General features: G+C 42.6%; 1 long non-coding RNA gene across 3 annotated transcripts; it reads right to left on the bottom strand.

Annotated features, from left to right (window-relative positions):
* Positions 1-14647: 14647 nt before the first annotated feature.
* Positions 14648-15346, bottom strand: LOC126990087 (uncharacterized). 3 transcript variants are annotated; one of them, XR_007743999.1, is made up of 3 exons: positions 15159-15346; positions 14853-15072; positions 14648-14764 (listed from the first exon to the last, which is right to left on the bottom strand). It is a non-coding gene; the product is annotated as an uncharacterized LOC126990087 (long non-coding RNA). The 3 variants fall into 3 exon arrangements; XR_007743997.1 differs by having other exon boundaries at positions 14677-14764; positions 14809-15072; XR_007743998.1 differs by lacking the exon at positions 15159-15346 and having other exon boundaries at positions 14677-14764; positions 14809-14940; positions 14985-15108.
* Positions 15347-22231: the final 6885 nt, after the last annotated feature.

The raw sequence follows: 22231 nt of genomic DNA, 5'->3' as shown, positions 1-22231 counted from the left end.
TGTATCGACGGAGTTCCTCACATACACCGCGTGACGGTGGAGGTAACTCTTGCGACAGTCAAGGAGGGAGGTTTTGCAGAGGCATTGGTAATAAACGCGTCTGGATCCCCTGTATCCTTAAAACACGGTGTTCGATTGTGCCAGTGTCTAGTGTATGGGAGAAATGTCGCCCCGGAACCAGCTGAATACCCTTCAGCCCAAGTCTCAGGCATAACCTCGGCGTGCCAGGCTTCTCCCGAACAAGACACAGCTAATTTAGAGGCATTCCTAAAAGTTGCACACTATTCCGAAATTAAGCCAACCTTAGTCCAGCTTCTGGAACATTATCGGGAGGCGCTTGCTCTACCAGGCGAGCCGCTTGGAGTTACGCAGTGTGCTGAACACCACATTAAGTTAAAACCCAATACAAATCCTGTATATATCAATGCGTACAAGCTCTCCCACAGTCAGAGGGAGGTGGTGCAACAACTTATCTCTGAAATGTTAGAACAAGGTGTCATCAAAGAATCGAATTCCCCGTGGAATTCACCCTTGTTTCTGGTTCCAAAGAAAGACGGTTCTTATCGCCCTGTGATTGATTTCCGGCGTGTGAACACCGCGACCGTGGATGATCATTTTCCGCTTCCCGTTCTTAGAGATCTTCTGATGTGTCTCGGTAGAGGAAATAAAGTCTTTACGAGTCTTGATCTGGTCAGTGGCTACTGGCAACTGCCCATGGCTCCCGAGTCACGTGAAATAACGGCTTTCAGCACGCCTCATGGCCACTATGAGTGGACGAGGATGCCGTTCGGGCTCAAAGGAGCTCCCTTGACCTTCCAAAGGACAATGAACAGTATTTTGGTGACTTGCTGGGCAACTCTGTCTATGTGTATTTAGACGACATCATCATAGCAAGTAAAGACGTGCATGCACACATGGAAACACTAAAAGCAGTCCTACACAGACTTCAAGAGGTCGGATTAAAGCTCAAAATCACCAAATGTGAATTTTTAAAGCCTCGGATCAAGTTCTTGGGGCATGTCGTGGACGAATTCGGCATCCACACAGTGGACGACAAAATAAAGGCTATTGCCGAGTTCCCTCAGCCAACGTTTGCGGATAAGGTACGGTCTTTCTTGGGTGTCGCAGGTTATTACAGGCCTTTCATTAAGGACTTCGCAGCACGCGCGAGTCCCCTAACCCATCTTTTAAAGAAAGACGTACCATTTCAGTGGCTCCCAGCTCAACAAACGAGTTTTGAGGATTTAAAGAAAGCGCTTACAGGCTCCGGTCCTTGTCTTTCCGGATTTCAAGGCCCCTTTCAGCTTTGTACCGACGCTTTGGCTAGAGGAGTAGGAACCGCGCTGATGCAAACAGATAAGTCCGGCAAAAAGCATGTGATAACGTTCGCCAGTCGAGTACTTACAGCTCCGGAAAAGAACTGTTCTGTTACCCACCTAGAGGCTCTTGCCATTGTGTGGGCTCTGAAGCATTTTCGTGACATAGTGATGGGGTACAAAATTGTGGTGTATACGGACCACGCGGCCATAACTGATCTTTTCAAGGGAAAAACCTACACGGTCGTCTGGCAAGATGGTTCTTAACGATCCAAGCAATCCGGAGATAAAATACATCACCGGGAAAACAAATGTGGTCGCAGATGCCTTATCTCGGAATATTCCGATAGGCGCGATTACCACCCCAGAGGTCATCCACAACTTCACTTCACCTGAGCTACACACTGCTCAGCGAGACCACCCTGTGTGGAAGAGGTTAATTTACGCCCTCGAGTCGGGAGACGAATCAAACCTTCCTGAATTGCCAGTTCCCTTTTCACAATTCTTCCTATCAGAGGACAACCTCCTTTGTAGGTCATGGCCAACCAAACTGGTACCTATAGACCAACTGGTCATCCCAGACAAATACGTCCCCGTGACGCTTAAGCTGGTCCATAACACACCCATTGCGGGTCACCCAGGAAGAGACAAGACGCTATCTGTCACCAGACGAAAATTCTACTGGCCCACATTACGGGTTGATGTAGAAAAACATGTCGCACATTGCGTCGTTTGTGCTAAGCACAAGGGATCCGTCAAAGGGCCAGCACCTATGTTGCAATACCCAGTACCAGAGGAGCCATGGGATGTTGTTAATATAGACTTATTACAGCTCCCCCAGAGCCAACATGGCTCGCGCTACTTATTGGTGTGCGTCGACCAGTTCTCTAGGTTTCTAGTTCTAGCGCCTCTCCAGGACAAGACAGCCACACGCGTGGCCCATGCCCTCGTGACTCACGTGTTGTGTCCACATTCGTGTCCTCGAATTCTTTTGAGTGACAATGGCACCGAGTTTAGGAATTCAGTATTGAGCGAAATATGCGCTCAGTTTAACATCACGCAATCCTTCATCACAGCTTACCCCTCAGCTGCTAATGGGTTGGCGGAGAGGGCTAATAGGAAAATCTTACAGGTCCTCAGACCTATCGTGAACGATCTCCACGATAACTGGGAGGATTGGCTATCGCATATAGCCGCTTCCATAAATACGTCGGTAAACGACTCTACGGGGAAGTCTTCCTACTACATCTTATATGGGGTGGAGAAACGTCTTCCGTACGACTTCCTAACAATCCCACAACAACCTCTCTACAACATTGATAGGTACGCACAACAGCAGATGCATATGTTTTCCAAGATACACTCAGAAGTTAGGTGTACGTTAAAAGCTACAAAGGTTGAAATGATGTCAAAACAACACAAACAGGCCGTCCCGGTGAATTTCAAAGAGGGTGACACAGTCATGATTAAGCAAGCGGAAAGGAGTTCGAAACTGGGGGCTAAATTTGTGGGTCCTTACCGAGTTGTTCGGAATGTCAGGGGAAATCGGTTCGAGGTTCTCGAGTCGAATAGTGGAGTCAGTCTAGAAGTTCACAGTGATCGTCTGAAAGTAATTCCCTCACCTTTGGACCTTGATATTGGTACTTCCCCCTCAGAGTCAAATGTTCAACAAGATAATCCCAACACCCATAGCTATAACTTGAGACCACGGGTTTAAATACTTCATTCCCACCACTTTCAGATCTTGATGTTGCGTTTTCTGACCATCTTGTTGTCCCTCGGCTCCCTGCTTGCAACAACACCCATCCACCTGAGGCCTGGTGCCCTCACGGCACACATAGGAGAGGTCTTCCTCATAGAAGATGTGCTCCTCGTAAAATATCCATATACTTCCTTGACCAACACCACGGACACAATCAGGATAGTCTCAGCAAACTACTGGCATGGCAGACGCCATACGGGCTACCAAGACTAGGGAATCAAAGGCACCTTCTAGTACCAACTCTCTGACTCTTTTTCAACTACTGGAGGATAGGATTCTGTTCTTACGGGGAAAAGTTGATGAGGTAAACATGGATTATAGTTTTCACTCAGCTCACTCTCGGGTAAAGAGGGGGTTGCTCAACATCGTGGGGTCCGCCTCAAAGTTCCTCTTCGGTACGGCTACCGACGAGGACGTTCGCGATTTGCGGGACCACTACGCTCATGTTCTTTCCTTTGCTGCTAGAAATCGCAGGGTGATCAACGCCAATTGTAGAAAACTTGCGCAATTGCATACTAACATTGAGGAACTGCTAGAGCAGACAAATAAGATGGTAGAGGTTATCAACATAGTTGTCAAACAGATCGACCAGGTGAATCAGTTTCTCCTCCTAGATCAGGCCTTGCATGTATAGGAAAACGTTATTAACTCCGTCGCAACGGCAAATCATCATGGTTATTAGCAACATGGTTGATGCAGCGCACGGTAGAGTCACACCTGCCTTGTTCCCTCTACACGATTTGAGAACGACTGTCCAGATCGGGTATCAAAATTATAGCCTAACGCCTTTATTCACCCCGGACATGAGTCAATATTTTTACCCCTTGATTGAGTCCAGCCTCACCCCTGATGCCATAATCATTCATGTTCCATTTCAGACGGCGGACGTGTTTGAGGCACACGAAATTGTCCCGTTCCCTTTTTCAGCAAAGGACAGTGTGTTAGCCCTGGACACGTCCCCGTCTCTTGTTCTAATCGCGAAGGATTTCGCTCTGTATTCAACGGGTAGCTACTCACTCTTGCAGTATTGCAAGGAGACGGTCTTCGGGCGATTCTATTGCTCTGCGTCTCTTTTGCCTTCCTTCCAGTTCGGGGAGGGGTATGCGAGATCGCCCTCACCCGCGTGAACGCGTCTGACGCTCTTTCCCTGTGCCCCTACAAGCAGCTAACACCAACGCCTGTTTTCCATAAGAACTTTCAGGGTCTGCATTATTTTTATTTCCCTCAGTCATTCTATGTATCGGTCATCTGCCCGGAGGGTACCACTTATCAACGGGTTACTGGTCACTATGCCATAGCGGAAGCATGCTATATCCGCTCCACTAACATAACAACGTACCCGTCCCGGATTCGTCTGGTTTTCACGGCCAATATTTCCCATCGAGTGTTTCCTCTACGGTCTCTCGATGACATTCATTTCTCCAGCGTCTCGTATGTGACTAATTCCCTTAATTCATTGTCTTTCGCGAACAAAACAGAGTTTGCGGAAACCCTGGAGGAAACGCTGCCTGATTATTTGCATCTCCCCTACCTGTACCCTGGATTTTTGGTACCATTGTTTCTGATGTTCGTCAGTCTCGTCGTCATGTGCTACCTTATTAGGAGAAACTCTGTCCTGCACGATTATTTGGTTGTGCAGACACGGCGACTGGATGCAGGGAGGTCACTGGCAAGGTAGTTTTTCCTTTTCTCAGACAAGTCAGGGGACAGAAGCCTGGCTGCTCCTATACTTAACATTGTACTGTGTTTCACTACTGTATTGTTTTAGGAGCTAGATCAACGTTTCATTGTCTGTAACTATGCCAGTTGATAGTTTCTTATACATGTGTCCTTATATTTATCTTTTGAGAGGTTTCTTATGTTTCATGTCACACACGTTGTGGTTTCCCTCTCCCTATTTATATTATAATTCCACATCTGTTCTTACATAGCCAGTGTTTTATTGTAATTGTGTCATAGGCAGTCTGCTTGACAAACTCCCACTATGTATGTTCATGGTAACTAGACTGCTATTTCGATTTTTATATATCGCGAGGTCGCGATCACTGGTAGGTGACCGAGCAGTGTTATAGTAGGATATCAATGTATTATTATTATTTAATATCACCACGAATTAGGCATACAATTGTCAATGGAAAAAACCCACGACAGATAGATCACGCCACCTTATAGGAATGTCGTCCGTCAGTGTTTACCGTCTCAGTTTTGTATACTGCACCTGATGGTGCGTGGAGGTCACCTTGACATACGTGACCAATTGTAACAATTATTTTCCAACCTGTAACTCGCCACTCCTTCACGAGAGTCCGACTGACACACAACGACAGTCGCTCTCGCTCCGTCGCTTCTTGTACATAAAGGCTACGAATATAATTCGCCTTAAGGAAGCTGAAGTCTTAATCAACACCCTTTAAACGCCCCCCGACAAGCCCGTTACATTCCTCCCCACCAAGATCCGTCACTGTTGTTGCCTTCCCCCCCACCAAGATCCGTCACTGTGGTTGCCTTCCTCCCCACCAAGATCCGTCACTGTGGTTGCCTTCCGCACCAAGATCCGTCACTGTGGTTGCCTTCCCCCACCAAGATCCGTCACTGTTGTTGCCTTCCCCACCAAGATCCGTCACTGTGGTTGCCTTCCTCTCCACCAAGATCCGTCACTGTGGATTACTTACTCTCCACCAAGATCCGTCACTGTGGTTGCCTCTCCACCAAGATCCGTCACTGTGGTTGCCTTCCTCTCCACCAAGATCCGTCACTGTGGTTGCCTTCCCCCCACCCAGATCCGTCACTGTTGTTGCCTTCCCCCCACCAAGATCCGTCACTGTGGTTGCCTTCCTCTCCACCAAGATCCGTCACTGTGGTTGCCTTCCTCTCCACCAAGATCCGTCACTGTGGTTGCCTTCCCCCCCACCAAGATCCGTCACTGTTGTTGCCTTCCCCCCCACCAAGATCCGTCACTGTGGTTGCCTTCCTCCCCACCAAGATCCGTCACTGTGGTTGCCTTCCCCCCACCAAGATCCGTCACTGTGGTTGCCTTCCTCTCCACCAAGATCCGTCACTGTGGTTGCCTTCCTCTCCACCAAGATCCGTCACTGTGGTTGCCTTCCCCCCCACCAAGATCCGTCACTGTTGTTGCCTCCCCACCAAGATCCGTCACTGTGGTTGCCTTGCACCCACCAAGATCCGTCACTGGGGTTGCCTTCCCCCCACAAGATCCGTCACTGTTGTTGCCTTCCCCACTAAGATCCGTCACTGTGGTTGCCTTCCTCCCCACCAAGATCCGTCACTGTGGTTGCCTTCCCCCCACCAAGATCCGTCACTCTTGTTGCCTTCCCCCCCACCAAGATCCGTCACTGTGGTTGCCTTCCTCCCCACCAAGATCCGTCACTGTGGTTGCCTTCAACCCCACCAAGATCCGTCACTGGGTTTGCCTTCCCCCCCACCAAGATCCGTCACTGTTGTTGCCCTCCCCCCCACCAAGATCCGTCACTGTGGTTGCCTTCCTCCCCACCAAGATCCGTCACTGTGGTTGCCTTCCTCCCCACCAAGATCCGTCACTGTGGTTGCCTTCCTCCCCACCAAGATCCGTCACTGTGGTTGCCTTCCTCCCCACCAAGATCCGTCACTGTGTTTGCCTTCCTCCCCACCAAGATCCGTCACTGTGTTTGCCTTCCTCCCCACCAAGATCCATCACTGTGTTTGCCTTCCCCCCCACCAAGATCCGTCACTGTGGTTGCCTGCCTTCCTTCCGTCCTGCCTTGGTGCATATCGTGGTTGTCGGTGGCCGAGGACCAGAACATTGATTAGTTGACTCTGCGAATATCCAGTTTCTGAGGATTGTCTCCGAGGAATTAGTTTTCACTGAATTCTTATCGGGTTCAGAGATAAGGAAGAGGAGGAGGAGGATTAGGGAAGGGAGTGGTGTGTAGTAAGGGGATGTTGTGACCCTGCGCTCTTACTCTTAAACACTTCGGGGCTTAAACACCCATATTTGGTAAGGCTTTCGTGGTGGTTGGATCAATATATCCATAGGTAGTTTTATGAGCCTATAGTGATAGTTTGACATGCCTTCTGCGCCATGAACGTGAAAACAAACAAACAAACAAAAAACTCAAACACTTCTGGGCTTACACACACATTTGGCAAGGCTTTAGTGGAGGCTGTGTTAGACTCCGATCAATTCTAAATAATTCTGACTGGACTGAAATCACGGCGGAAACAGATATTGATAAATCTTGGGGGGACTTCACCACAATATTGAACAATGCCATAAGCATATGCGTACCCTATCGTAACAGACGTTCAGCTTCTAAGAAGAAACCCAAATGGTGGAATAACGAAATTCAAAATAGCCTATCTCTTAAAAAACGCGTATACAGTAGGTACATATCATCTCAGAGCGAGGCTGACAAACTAGAGTTGGACAGAATTCGCCGCGAAACCAAGAAATTAATAAAACGAAGCAAGAAAAATCTTGAAGAATATATAGCGGAAACGAGTAAATCTAATCCTAAAGAATTTTTCAGCTATGTAAATAATAAAAAGTCACTCACTTGTGGTATCGGACCGCTTGCTAATGAAAATGGTAACCACACGAACGATGAAAATGAAATGGCTACAATCCTAAATAACTTTTTCGCATCCGTATTTACCGACGAAGATTGTTTATCACCTCAACCGCCGGAGGTTAGAAGGACCGAAAAGTTTTTAAGTGTCTTGCTAATCGTAGAAAGTGACATTTTACGCACAATTTAATATATTAATGTAATGAAAGCTCATGGTCCAGACAAAATTAACCCTAGGGTCTTAAAAGAAATCAAACATCAAATTTGTAAACCGCTCTCCATCATATTCAATAAATCTTTAACAGCTGGAAAAGTTCCGTCGGATTGGAAACTTGCAAATGTCACACCAATTTTCAAAAAGGGGGACAAGTCTCATCCTGGAAACTATCGACCAATTAGCCTGACATCTATTGTTTGTAAGTTAATGGAGACTATCATTCGCGACAATATGGTGAAATTCTTCGAAGAAAATAATATAATAAATAATTCGCAACATGGCTTCCGTAGTAAACGTTCGTGTTTGACTAACTTACTTGATTTTTTTCACTATATTTTTGAGGTGTTCGATGAAAGCAGATCAGTAGATATCATATATCTGGATTTTCAAAAGGCATTTCATAAGGTCCCCCACCAACGATTGCTCAGCAAACTACTGGCGCACGGTATCTCGGGTAACATTCACAATTGGCTTGCGGACTGGCTCTCTGAGCGGAAACAGAGAGTAGTTCTAAACGGTGTTACATCTAACTGGCTCGATGTCAAAAGCGGCGTACCTCAAGGATCAGTGCTTGGCCCCATGCTCTTCTTAATTTATGTTAATGATATCGATGATGGGCTCACTTGCAAAGTATCAAAATTTGCTGATGACACAAAAATTGCTAGTAAAGTAACTGCGATACTCGACGAAGAAGCTTTACAATCAGATATAGATCGACTTGCACGTTGGGCCAATCAATGGCAAATGAAATTTAACGTTGAGAAATGTAAAGTGTTGCACATCGGAAAAAATAACAATCGCGTTCGGTACGTAATGAATGGCCAACAACTTTCTGCAGTAAGTAAAGATAAGGATCTTGGAATCACTATATCAAGCGATTTAAAGCCCGGTCAGCATTGTTCAGAGGTAGTTAAAACTGCAAATAAATTGGTTGGCTTCATCGGACGAGTCTTTAATAATAAATCGGAAAAAGTAATATTAAAACTGTATAATTCGTTGGTTCGACCCCGTCTAGAGTATTGTGTACAGTTTTGGTCTCCCTACTACAGAAAAGACATAGAAAAGTTGGAACGGGTCCAACGAAGAGTAACAAAGATGATTCCTAGGTTGAGAAATTTGTCATATGAACAAAGGCTTAAAGAAGTAAATTTATTCAGCCTATCAAAACGAAGAATGCGAGGCGATCTAATAGAAGTGTTTAAAATGTTCAAAGGATTCAGTGATATTAATGCGGAAGATTACTTTACAATTGATCGATCAAACAGAACAAGAAGAAATCACAATTTCAAGATAAGTGGTAAAAGATTCTCGTCGCACGAAGCTAAACACTTCTTCTTCAATCGAGTTGTTAATGTTTGGAACTCTCTACCTTGTAATGTCGTTGATAGTACAACAGTTACGGCCTTCAAGAATAGATTAGACAAGTGTTTTGAATCCAACCAGCAACTAAGATATTACTCATTGTCGTAATAACGTTAAGTTCTTTCGAATACTGGTGTCCTTGTCCGCTTTTATCGCCCGGTTAGTGGTAGCAGTAATGGTAGTTCTTTCCTCTTTCCTACATAAATTCCATGCAGTTTTTCCATGCTGCATGGTTCTTTTTCCTTTCCTGCCAGCTTTGGCTGGAGGGATGGGGGGGTGGGGAGGAGCCTTCGCCTTTGCTGTCCTTCATCTTCCACCTCTGATTAGATAGTTAGTGTAGCTTGTCACAAACAACCTCGTAAGGACCAGCAGGTCTGCTGTTGTTTGTTCTTCCTTTGTGTGTCCTTTGTGTGTATATCCATAGGTAGTTTTATGAGCCTAGTAATAGTTCGACAAGGCCTCTGCACCATGAATGTGGAAAAAATACTCATTAGAACTTGACTAATCTCCTTCGTGGCTTTTCGTAGAGGTTGAGTTAGTATTCCCGTGTGTAGTTTAATGAGTCTTTTGTATTATTTCACCTTTTCTTCATTTCCTCCTGTAATCTGTGTGTGTGTTACTCTTTCATTCATTTTTTAATTCTCATTCTACTTTCTTCATACATTTTCGTTCTTTTTTCTCGTGTCTCGTTATTATCACTTTGCTTACAATTCATTCCTTTTATATTATATCTTCTATCTGTATTTTCTTCTTTCCTATTCTATTTTCATTCATATTCTCTGTTCACAATATATATACTCTCTCTCTCTCTCTCTCTCTCTCTCTCTCTCTCTCTCTCTCTCTCTCTCTCTCTCTCTCTCTCTCTCTCTCTCTCTCCATTTCTTTGTTTTCCGTTTCATTTATCTTTCCTCTTTCTCAATTCTCCACTCTTTTTCTCTCCTCAATTTTTCTCGGACATTCCTTCCTTTCTTTCCTACTTTTATTTTCCCCAATCTCTCTTTCTCTCTTTCTCTCCAATTCTTTGTTTCCGTTTCAATTTATCTTTCCTCTTCCTGGCTCGCTTTTCCGCTCCTTCTTTCCCCCTCTGTGTCCTTCTCAGCCATTCTTTCCTTTCGTCTTATTGGTTTTCACTATCTTCTTCACGCATCCTTATATACGCGTGTTTCCCATGTAAGAGCCACACAACGCAGGATAGATGCGTGCGGTGCCGCGGCGCTATTTCACAGACGGACGCATCAGAGGGGAGGGAAGAGCATCAGCGGCGCATTGCAATTAACGAAATCCATTCTGCAAGGGCGGAAAACTCTCGCTCCTCCCTTCCAAGTATCAATCACCTGACCGCTGACCGCCGACCAACCGTGCAAGTCAAGCCAGTATTCTCAAGCATTTCGAGGCTTGCACACCCACGGTTGATCAGGCTTTGGTAGAGGTTGTTGAGCTAGCATTTCCATTGGTAGTTCTATGAGCCTAGTGATAGTCTGACAAGGCCTCTGCACCGTGAATGTGAAAAAAGGTCCATATTCTCAAACATTTCGAGGCTTACACATAAATATTTGATTATAAAGATTTTGTAAAGGTTGTTGTGAATATTTCCATGGGTAGTTTGATGAGCCCAGTGATAGTTTGACAAGGCTTCTGCACCAGGAATGTGAAAAAAAGTCCATATTCTCAAACATTTCGATACTTTCATATGCACGTTTGATGATAAAGCTTTTGTAGAGGTTGTTGTGAACATTTCCATGGGTAGTTTGATGCACCTATGAATAGTTTGACAAGACTTCTTAAACGTTTCGGGGCTCACACACCCATATTAAATAATGCTGTCGTTGTGGTTGTGTTGGTATCTTGCAACTAAAGAATTGGTGGCTATTTTTGTCATCTCAGCACATTTCTTAACCCTAGAACACTAACCTTAGAAAAAGTCACACCACTACTATAACCATGGGTACATCATACCCGATTTTGAAAAAAAAAAAAAAAATTAAATGTAAAGTTTTAATGGAATAAAGTTACATGAAGGGACTTCAAACTTTGTATCTTGACTTAACATTAAGAAGAACTGAAAAACGTATTGTTTTGGTATGAAAATCAGGTACTGAAAAATGTTACTAAAAATAGGAAAAATGTTCAAAAACTTAAAAAAAAAAATTTCATAAAAAAAAATTATCATCCGATGGCTTCCAAACTTCTTGTATGGCCTCCCAGGTCCTGTGATCCACTGCACAGGTGATCACTAAAAAAGTACGTAAACAATATCCTAGGGACATGTACAACACCCTGTATCACCAACCATGGGTATGCCGCACCCGAATGTAGGCCTACAACAAAGGTGAGCAGAGAGAGCGAGACAACGTGACCTTCCCCTACACTGTCAAGCGGGCACATGAAGCTACTGAGGAGGTGGGTACCCTCAGAGCACCGGAACCATACACAATGGCAATGACGTCATTCGCTTCGGGTACCTCATACCCATGGTTAGCGTTCTAGGGTTAAGCAGACTCACTCATATTCCTTCCTTCGTAATTCTTTCTACTTTCCGGCGCGTGTTCGTCTTTCTAACTTAAAAACAAACACAAAACAAAAGTAGCCAGGAGGGAAAGATCGGGTGACTAAAGGAACAGAAGGGGGAGGAGGCAGAAGAAGAGAAGGGGGAGTGGAGAGAAGAAAAAAGGAAAGGAAGAGAGTGAAAGAAAAGGGTGGCGAAGAAAATGGAAGAAGAGAAAGAGAAGAGAAATAATGTAGATGGAAAGAAGGAGAAGGGAAGAAAAAGGAAATGAATGGAAGGGAACGAATAGGAAAGGAAAGAGAAGGGTCGAGGAATCGTAAGCCATTTTTTCAGCTCCACACATTTCTGAAGCAAACTCATTCATATACTTCTACCGACGTACTTGTTTCTACTCCCCGACGTGTCTTCTTCGTCTTAATAACTGCAAAACAAATACAGTCCACTCAGAACATGGAACCAGTATCAGGATGGGGCACTGATTTCCGCTAGTCGTTACTGCCGGCGGGGAGGGAAGGAAGGCTGGCTTGAAAATTAGCTCTTATTCTTTACCTAATTATGAAGAACACACACACACACACACACACACACACACACACACACACACACACACACACATGCAAAGTTTTCCCGACCGTTGATCTTCTCTTTAGGGTTGCTTCAAGATATATGGAAATAATGACTATATTGGTTTTCCACGTGTGTTTCAAATATGTTAATCTGCTCTATACGTGTCATAAACTTGTATTCCTTTTCGACTGTTCATAATAATTCTATAATATTTTTAATAATGATTCTACAACTATCTAATAAAACTGTCAGGACCCAGAAAACGAGGAAACAGAGGAGTGAGATATACAACTGTGTAAACACCTGACAGGACAAACACTAACAAAAAGGGTGACATATATATATATAAGTGTAAACATCTCAAGTACAAAAGAGGGGAAACAACGAGGGTAAAGGAAAACAGATACCCAGAGAGGAAAGGCAGGTATACAACTGTGTAGACATCTGACAGGACAAACACTAACAAAAAAAGTGACATATATAACAGTGTAAGCATCTCAAGTACCAAAGAGGGGAAACAACGAGGGTAAAGGAAAACAGATACCCAGACTCAGATACAGAAAACAGATGCCCAGTGGGCGTGGTCAGAAAGTGTGAACAACCATTGAAAAAGACTCTGACCCGTGACGTCAGTTGTGGCGACATGTTATGAGCCAATAATTTAACAGAAAAATCACTGAGGGAGTGTCTTAAGACTGACTCACGAATAGCAGGAGAAGTAAAACAATACAACATAATGAGCTAGCAGATGGGTGTGACAGGAAGTATTGGCCACTGGTTATGTAGAAAATTAAGGGCGTGTCAAGGATGTAAGTCCGCCTAAAGCAAAGAAAAATGTGGCCTAGAAATCAGTGGTATGAGTAGACCGAGCTTGGTTCTCGCCTCAAGCAGACCTGCTACTCACTCAGCCGAGGATGGCTGTTGTGATCTTAATCGTGAGTAGAAATTCGAGAATCTAAGGGAAACCGACTGTATTGTCCTGGAGATTATAATGTAGGAGATGTGAAGTAGGATTGTGAGTGGGACAGGATTGTGATTATTTGTTTGCGATGTAAAGCAAAGGTAAAACCACTGGGTGTGGTAAAATTGGGTGTTTCCATGACTTGTAGTAGATTATACTATAGGAATGTGTTATTAGGATTTTGTGAAGAGAGTACATAATGATTGTGATGTAAGCAGAGATACAAACCACTGCTTGTGGAACGACGAGTGTTATTATTATTGGCAACAACTGAGCACATATTGTAGTATTATGTTTAAGACATGTCGTTTGTCATATGTTGCATCCATTGCTGAATATGCCAGTGTTATGATCGTCTGAGCATAGAATATTGCGTAAGGCAATTACTTTCACTTAATTTTAAATAAATGTATATTTACTTTTTCCTTTGTTTATCCCCGAACACCAGTCTCCAATAACAACTTAAGCCGGATCACGCTACCAGGGATACGAGACGGTGAGATCATTTATGGAGTAATTAATGAGTGATAAAATAGTTGATTTAATACAAGAAAAGAAGGGTCTAAAACTGGTGGCAGCGGTGGGATAAATAGGGACATGTGCTTACAGTGCTTTTGTTTAATTTACTCTGACGAGAAAACGCCTCTTATTTTCATTAAGCTTTGCTCGTGTTAAGTGGCGGAAATAATAGTGACGATTTAATTATATAATTAATGGTTCTTCCGGAGGACATGGACTTTGACGATATGGTAATGGAAACTCTGGCCAACCACTGTTGTTCTGTAGTGCAATGGGTAGCACACGCGACTCAACCGAGAATTCATGAGTTCCTTCCCGGGCGGAGTGGAGAGGGATGGGCAGTCTCTCTCCACCGGCGCCGTGATCCACTCCTCAGTGAAAGGGTGTCAGGTGACAGGCAGTGGCAGCGTCCTGCCTCCCAGGTTTGTTTGTTTTAGGATTGTTACCCCAGGATGGAGGGGAGCACGGGGCTCTACGCCTCACAGGGTGGTGGTGTGCCGCGGCGGACATGCAGCCATAGAGTGACTTTATAAAGGCCTAACCCGCGTCCCCCAGGTAGGAAGTGTAGAGTATGATCTAGAAAAAATGTGAAATACTAAGAAAAGTGTGAGCTATGGATAAAAAGTCATGAATGAAAAAAAAAAAAATGAAGCATATGGACAATAGTGTGAAGTATTAAGATAAATGTGTGAAGTAAGAGAATCAGAGGAAGAGGAGCCCCGGGTAATGCCCCCCTCAGTTAACTACTACAAATAATATTAAATAAATAAATGAATAATAAATAAAGAAATAAATAAATATGCACACTTGCAGTGGAAAAATACGGAAAATGAGCGAAGAACAAAACAGGGAGTAACCTTTAATATACTAAGATGAAGGCTATAACGAAGAAGGGAGTAACCTTTAATATAATAAGATGAAGGCTATAACGAACAAGGGAGTAACCTTTAATATAATAAGATGAAGGCTATAACGAAGAAGGGAGTAACCTTTAATATAATATGATGAAGGCTATAACGAACAAGGGAGTAACCTTTAATATAATAAGATGAAGGCTATAACGAACAAGGGAGTAACCTTTAATATAATAAGATGAAGGCTATAACGAACAAGGGAGTAACCTTTAATATAATAAGATGAAGGCTATAACGAACAAGGGAGTAACCTTTAATATAATAAGATGAAGGCTATAACGAAGAAGTGAGTAACCTTTAATATAATAAGATGAAGGCTATAACGAACAAGGGAGTAACCTTTAATATAATAAGATGAAGGCTATAACGAAGAAGGGAGTAACCTTTAATATAATAAGATGAAGGCTATAACGAACAAGGAGTAACCTTTAATATAATAAGATGAAGGCTATAACGAACAAGGAGTAACCTTTAATATAATAAGATGAAGGCTATAACGAACAAGGGAGTAACCTTTAATATAATAAGATGAAGGCTATAACGAACAAGGGAGTAACCTTTAATATAATAAGATGAAGGCTATAACGAACAAGGGAGTAACCTTTAATATAATAAGATGAAGGCTATAAGGAACAAGGGAGTAACCGCCTCACATAAATATAAGGAAAAGAAGGCTATAACGAACAAGGGAGTGACCTTAAAAATAATAAAAATAAGGCTATAATCAACATAACTCAAGCGTAACTTTGGTAGGCAGATCGCACTACTCATGATAACACATATGCAAAAGTGGCAGCGCTCCTAGAAACAGGAGCGTGTGTGAGTTTTAACGGATGAATTTATTAAAGAATTAGGGCTCACAGTAAATAACTGTGAAGCGAAACCTGTGAATATTGTCTCTGTGCAAAGATACCATATTGAAAATGACGGTAAAAGACAAGTTAATATGGAAGGAAAAAGTAGTTTCCAAGACTTATTGATAACACGCGATGTAGATTTGCCAACTCATATTATGTTGAGTACTGATTTGTCGTGTAGCACGAGATTATTTTGAAAACATTGCAACTAAATGAGGAACAAAAGAACGAAGCTTAAAACTGATAATAGAAGGGGAAACCATACAATTATGCCAGGAAAAAAATGTCATATCTAGAGGTGAAGGATCTTAGCTAAATGTAGATGGAAATGAAGAAGGTCTCACTAAAAATAAGGCCGTACGTTGCCAAGCAGCGGAACCTTTGCAACTGCATGCATCTGTTGCAGGTTACATAACGCTAGTGACGCAACTACAGGCAAGTGAAGCTTTATTTGAGCCTTGTGTTAGTACTTCTCAGGCTAGAGTCTTGTGCTCAGGGATAGTTAAGTTAACCCCTTCATCTGACAATCAAAGATCTTATGTCACTGTGCCGTATTTGAATATTGAAAGTGAGTGTAAAGATAGATGATAATACAATGTTAGGATTTGTGAAGCCTGTCACTCATGAGCTATACGCTGATCTGCCACAAGTATCTAGTGTACAGACCGCTGACACAGCTAAAACAGACTTGAAGCCCGCAGAGCTTGAAGTAAGGAAGAAAAGCCTCAATCAAATTGTTGACGCTAAATTCCCAAGTGAAGAGAGAGAATTAGGTTTTAAAGTCCTTAATAGATAAATATATAACAGTGTTTTCCACAGAACAAGAACCATTAACAGCAACGCTCTATTTTTTTAAGCACCATCAAGCAAAACACTGATGAAGTAGTGTACAGGCGTTCATATAACATTCCTATCAGTTATCATGACAGAGTAAATAAACAACTTATATCGCTCCAGCAACAGGGTGTGATTCGCCCTTCGCGATCACCCTATAATGCCCCACTTATCCCAGTGCAAAAAAACATGGAGTACTACGACTTTGTCTGGACTTCCGGGCACTTAATAAAACACTACGGGACGACCGGTACCCACTCCCTAATATAATTACCATACTCAATCAATTGGGAGATAGTAAGTTTTTTTTTTCATGCCTAGACTTGAAACAGGGTTACCATCAAATCCCCCAAGATGAAATCAGCAGAGAAAAGACGGCATTTTCTTCTCCAGCAGGACATTGGGAATTTACTTCCCTCCCCTTTGGCCTTAAAACAGCCCCGTCCTGCTGCAAGAAAATAATAAACACTGTCCTTACAGGACTATTAAGCAACAAGGTTCAGGTGTACCTTGATGACATAATTATCCTGGGCGATACATTTTCTAATCACGCAGATAACTTAGAACAAATTCTGGATCGCTTAAAGGAAGCCAAACTGACTCTTAAGATGGAGAAGTGTAACTTTTTTAAGGACAAAGTAGATTACCTGGGCCATGCCATCCGCTCAGAGGGAATAAGACCTCAGTCTAGCAAGCTGGAGGCCATACAAAACGTCCTGGCCCCCCAAACTGTTCATGATTTACAGTCATTTCTTGGATTGACTAATTATTATCGCAAATTTATTGCAAATTATTCACAAATTGTTGCTCCTTTTCTAAAGATTTACAAAGGGAAGAAAGGTACACAAAAAATAAATAAATAAATAAATAAATAAATAATTAAAACTCCACTCACATGGACGGATGAAACAAAAATTGCGTTCTCAACCCTTAAGGATAGAATGCTTGGTACAGTCACTCTACGCATCCTACTACAATACTGGTGGAGTATTGCAATAACAGGATAATGATGATAAACTAAGACCTGTATCTTTTTTTGTGAGAAATTGAATACGGCAGAACAGCGGTACAGTATAGTTGAACGAGAGGCTTTAACTGTAATTTATGGGTTACACGTAAACCGCCCATTAATACTGGGTTACCCTGTTGAGATCCACACGGGTCACAGACCTTTAGTATGGTTGTTACAGGTAGCTAGTCCCAACGGCAGGATAGCTAGATGGCAGACTCTCATGAGTGAGTATGGTTTCACAATCAATCATTTGCCTGGCAAGGAAAATATAGTAGCAGATTTTTTTTATCAAGGATGAAGGCTTACAGGACACTGAGATTGAATTAGAAGGACACGCGCGATAATGTTTGTGGATGGGGAACAACAAAAACCGTGGAACACGTGGATAATGAGGGGCAAGGTATTGCACTAGTGCAGAAAAAGAAACAGGCGCCGAAAAATTAGAAAATAAAATACATGATATGTATGGACCTGAATAGTGAGTGTATTGGCCACACACTTGACTGGAGTATTCAGGAGATTAGTGAGCTGCATGATGAGCAGCCAGCATATAAGTATGCTAAAAGAAGGAAGCCCCAAGAATGAAAATTGAGCAAAGACTCAGAGAAAAAAGGCATAATGTGAGATGCCGCCCGTGTTAGAGGTACAGGTGGAAAACGTGTTATATTGTATTGAAGATGGGCATAATCTGAGATGCCGCCCCTGTTAGAGGTACAGGTGGAAAATGTGTTATATTGTATTGAAGATGGGCATAATCTGAGATGCCGCCCCTGTTAGAGGTACAGGTGGAAATTATGTTATATTGTGTTGAAGATGGGCATAATGTGAGATGCCGCCCCTGTCAGAGTTACAGGTGGAAATAAATGATGTGTTTTAGTGAGTCCGTACGGAGAAGCCACTAAGGTGGTGATTCTACCCCCCAAGTATTTCCAAGGCGATAACTCTGGCTCATTCGTCGCCACTGCAGGGCACGGAGGAACAAAATTACGTTATGTCGGTGTAGAAAGTTCGCTTTCTGGCCTGGAATGAAACGGGATGTAGAAAATTATGTAAGGAAGTGCGTCATGGTAGTCGTTTTAAAAGTGAGTTGGGAACTTGCACCCTGCTCCTTGGCGGCAATATCCAGACGTCACCGCTCCTTTTGGAAGAATACACATGGACCTTGTGGGTCCCATGGGTGTATCGGACAATGGGGTTCGATACGTAATGCCCATAGTTGATGTTTTTAAAAGGTATTTGATTATAGTACCCTTACGGAGTAAGGAAGCCCGCGAAATGGCAAGGGCGTTGTACGTGGATGTTGTTTGTGTACACGGTGTTCCTCAGACAGTTGTTACAGGTCAAGGTTCAGAGTTCGTTAATTCCGTGATGCAGGAGATAAATTAGAAGCTACCTGTGCGACACGCGAATAACGGTTTACCATACAAATGGGAATGGAATAATAAAGCGCGCAAATTATACTGTTGTTAACATTTTGAGGAGAATGTTCTAGGAAATGTGTCCGTTTGGGATATAATGCTACTTATAGACATCTTGGCCTATAATGCTGCGTATTATCGCACCATAAAGGAGTCCCTATTTTATCGAGAGAGACAGAGAGAGGATTTCTAGAGATCCTCCTGTACCCTACACTGTTAGAAAAAATTTCAGCAGCCCTGGTATGATATTTACTCCTATAAAGAGGAAATGGTTGCAATTGCAAGGAAAGTTTATGATATTTACTCCTATAAAGAGGAAATGGCTGCAATTGCAAGGAAAGTTTATGATATTTACTCCTATAAAGAGGAAATGGCTGCAATTGCAAGGAAAGTTTATGATATTTACTCCTATAAAGAGGAAATGGATGTAATGCAAGGAAAGTTTGTGATATTTACTCCTATGAAGAGGAAATGGCTGCAATTGCAAGGAAAGTTTATGATATTTACTCCTATAAAGAGGAAATGGCTGCAATTGCAAGGAAAGTTTATGATATTTACTCCTATAAAGCGGAAATGGATGTAATGCAAGGGAAGTTTGTGATATTTACTCCTATGAAGAGGAAATGGCTGCAATTGCAAGGAAAGTTTATGATATTGACTCCTGTAAAGAGGAAATGGCTGCAATTGCAAGGAAAGTTTATGATATTGACTCCTATGAAAAGGAAATGGCTGCAATTGCAAATAAAGTTTATGATAGATGCCAGGTTTACATTGAAAAAGGTAGAGAAGAAATAGAAAAGAAATACAAAGCTTCAAAATCAAAACTATCAACGTTGGAGACAGTGTTCCTCAAACGAGACCACAGAAAAAAGTAAATAAAAAGTTGTAACTTATTTTTGATGGACCCTACAGGGTAATAGAGAAGATCAGTGATATAATGGTAAAAATTATAAACCTCAGGACTAGTAAGGTTTCAACGGTCCCCACAGATAGAGTAAAAGTCCTTCATGAAGATTGCATCGACGTGCAGCAATGTCCAACGATTAGGCGAGCATACCCTTTAAATCCAGAGACAGACACTGATCTATTCTTTGCATTGCTCAACCCTGAAATCGCTGAGAAAAATTCTACCGAAAATAATAACTCGTAGCGGAGAGGTGACTGCTACTCATGACACATTAAATAATGTTCGTTCAACAACAGCAATAAACAGCTGATGCACAGGCCTTACCTTCTCAGGTTACTCCCAAACTTTCAGAGCCACCTCGGCATAGATAAAGCCTTCGCTCTTCGACGGTACAAGAGTTGCCTAATGTAATGTCAAAACTAATACGATATAGAACAGGAATAATGTATAAGGATAAAAATGCAATAATTGAGCGGAAATATGACGAAATAAACAACAGATTGATTTGACTCTTTCGGTGTACGACTCAATGACACAACAGGAGTCCCCAACACGTGCTGGCCAAAGTTTCACACCAACATACTCTCTATATTATAGTCCTCACAGACAGAGACTATAGTACCATTTAGCCTCACAGAAGATGTTTTAGCTGCATTATATAAAGCACGGATTTTAACTGCTTCGTTACTTGAAATGTTATTCAAATGTCACCTGAGTATCCAGCTGTAAAAGCAAAAAAAAATACACACTCTTTAATTTTGAAAACGAATTCAGTTCATTGTTGTATCATCTAAGAAAAGTTTTAAGCTATGAGATGACTACTATTCAAAACAAGCTGCATGCTTCTATGAATTATAGAAAAAAAAAAAAACGGGAAATAATTTTTTTGAGGATCCTTGTCTAATAACCTATTTGGTACCGCGACCCAGGCTCAAGTTGATGCTATTCATGAAAAAATAGAGAACTAGAGTCATTAACTGAGAAAGATTTTATATAGTTAAATGTTTATTATGGAAAACTCAACATCATTAAGTAATATGCATGCCATGCAATCTGCCTTTAATAGGCTATATTCAGCTGTAGATGTATTGAACTAAGTTGTGCGCCATTTTACTATAGACTATGGCATTAGGAAGAGAAAAAAGCTCCTACAAGAATTGTTATATTTTGACTTAGCATTGAGACACATAAGACCAGGTATGCAAGATTTATATTTGAGTCTGCAGGCTCCCCTGCAAACATACATAGTTCCAACCATTATGTGAGACAAACAGTTGTTCAGTACATTAAAGGAAGCCTAGGATCGGCCTCCAGGTCTTTTGTGCCTTGCAGTTCTTGATTTTTTAGCTCTATATAGGGATGTAATAACTGTCCTCCAGGACAACGGCTTTGCACGATTCTCGTAATTTCTATTTCACCAAACCTTTGCGAGGAGATCCGATTGACACCTTTGATGTCTTTCGAATCGACTCCCTTCCATTTTCTGTGCAGAATAGCACTTACTTTCTTATGTATAGTGTTGATTCAAGATGTATTGCCTTCAGTGAGAATAGGAAAATATATTTTATGCTTTTAGTATAAAACACTGTAACAAGAATAACCATATGTTAGTTTGTCCTCCCACAGGCCCCGTCTATGAGGCTAGTAACGCAGCCTCTTGTAAATCGGCTGCTTTCTTGAAACATGAGTCAGTGATCAACCTCTGCCACACAATAGTCTTGAAAACATTTCCCCCTATGTTTATAAAAGGTCCTGGCTACTGGACCTGTTCACTTGCCTCCCCCATCACTCTGACACTCACATGCCCTACCCATCCTGTAAACAGACATACTGTCAGCCTGACGGATAATGGGATATTGATGCTTCGGCAAGGTTCTCTTCGCAGTGCTGAGTCCATCCCCCTACAGGAGCTAACAGCTGGCTCGCAGCCCCTAAATTATGTGGTCGAGCCGGATCAGCCCTTTCAACCCGCAATCCATTGGTGGATTGTCTTCGCCATTGTCGTGATCCTGGTTCTTCTGCTGGTGACGTCTGCCGTGGGGTATTCCTATGTCCTACGCTACGCACGACGCCGCCTAATTCCAGACTCGAACCAACTGCAGACATTGCAGGGCGTATCTTCTCCACCAACACCTGTGAGATCTCAGGGGCGAGATCTTCCGGAAGGGGAAGTATGTCAGGACCCAGAAGACGAGGAAACAGAGGAGTGAGATATACAACTGTGTAAACACCTGACAGGACAAACACTAACAAAAAGGGTGACATATATATAAGTGTAAACATCTCAAGTACAAAAGAGGGGAAACAACGAGGGTAAAGGAAAACAGATACCCAGAGAGGAAAGGCAGGTATACAACTGTGTAGACATCTGACAGGACAAACACTAACAAAAAAGTGACATATATAACAGTGTAAGCATCTCAAGTACCAAAGAGGGGAAACAACGAGGGTAAAGGAAAACAGATACCCAGACTCAGATACAGAAAACAGATGCCCAGTGGGCGTGGTCAGAAA

This window comes from Eriocheir sinensis, unplaced genomic scaffold (assembly GCF_024679095.1).
Source record: "Eriocheir sinensis breed Jianghai 21 unplaced genomic scaffold, ASM2467909v1 Scaffold1444, whole genome shotgun sequence".
Lineage (NCBI taxonomy): Eukaryota > Metazoa > Arthropoda > Malacostraca > Decapoda > Varunidae > Eriocheir > Eriocheir sinensis.
Note: the sequence above shows the minus strand (reverse complement) of the source record. Positions and strands in the feature narration are given on the sequence as shown.